Raw genomic sequence first — 1,418 nt, forward strand, 5'->3', positions numbered from 1 at the left:
CATTGTGCTAAAAATCCTCCTTGCTCTACCAGTTTATCTCACCCTCCCTCCTAACCCCTGGCAACCAATAATCTTGTCTCCATAGTTTTACCTTTTCCAAAATATCATATAGTTGGAAACATACAGTATGTAGCATTTTCATATTGGGTTCCTTTAACTTAGTCATGTGCATTAACACTTATCTTCTCATAGTTTGACAGCTCATTTCTTTTTAGTGATAAAAAAAATATTCCACCATTTAGACGTTCCACAGCTTATGTATCGATTCAGTTGATAAAGGGTATTTTTGTTGCTCCCAAGTTTTGGGATAAAGCTGCTATAAATATCTGTATGCAGATTTTTGTATAGACATATGTATTCAGCTCTTTTGGGTAAATACGAAAGAGTATGATTGATAGATCAGATGATGATAGCATGTTTAGTTTTTAAGAAACCACCAAACTGTTGGTATCTACTTATTATTCTCATTTGCATTTTCCTGATGACATATTATGGGGAGTATCTTTTCATATGCTTATTTTCCACCTGCATATCTTTGATGAAATGTCCAGGTTTTTTGTCCATTTTTTTTCCTGGTTGTTTGTTTTCTTATTATTAAATTTTAAGAGTTCTTTATATATTTCCAGTAGTACTTTTTTATCACATGTGTCTTTTGCAAATAATCCTCCCAGCCTGTGACTTGTCTTCTCATTCCCTTGACACTGTCTTTCACAGAGAAGTTTTTGATTTTAATAAATTTTAAAATAATAATAATATATTTAATAATAATATTAAAATAAATTTTAATAAAGTCTAATTTAGCAATTAGTTATTGCATGCTTTTGGTGTTGTATGTAGAAGCTCATCCCCATATCCACGGTCATCTAGATTTGCTTCCATTTTATCTTCTAGGAGTTTTCTAGTTTTACACTTTACATTAGGTCTGTGATCTATTTTGAATTATTTTTTCTCAAGACTATAAGCTCTGTCTCTAAATTAAGTTGTGTTTGGTGGGAGTTTGTTTGTTTTTTTGCATATAAATATGTAGTTGTTCCAGCACCATTTTTTGAAAGATGGATTTTTTCTCCATTGTATTGCCTTTGCTCTTTTGTCAAAGATCAGTTGATTTCATCTATAGGCATCTCTTTTTGGACTCTCTATTATGTTCCAATGATCTATTTGCCTATTATTTTGCCAATACCACACTGTCTTCCTTACTGTAGCTTTATACTAAGCCCTGAAGTCAGGTACAGGTAGTGTCAGTTTTGCAAATTTGTTCTTCTCCTTCAATATTGAGTTGATTATTAGAGTTTTTTTCACTATTCTGTTTTCTCTTTTAACTGGAAAATTGAGTATGCTTATTGCATTTTGGTTAATGATATATTTGTATTTTAATAGTATAATATTTTGTACACATTGTAATTTACAGCTAGATTTTT

Source organism: Vulpes lagopus, chromosome 5 (assembly GCF_018345385.1).
Source record: "Vulpes lagopus strain Blue_001 chromosome 5, ASM1834538v1, whole genome shotgun sequence".
Classification (NCBI taxonomy): Eukaryota; Metazoa; Chordata; class Mammalia; order Carnivora; family Canidae; genus Vulpes; species Vulpes lagopus.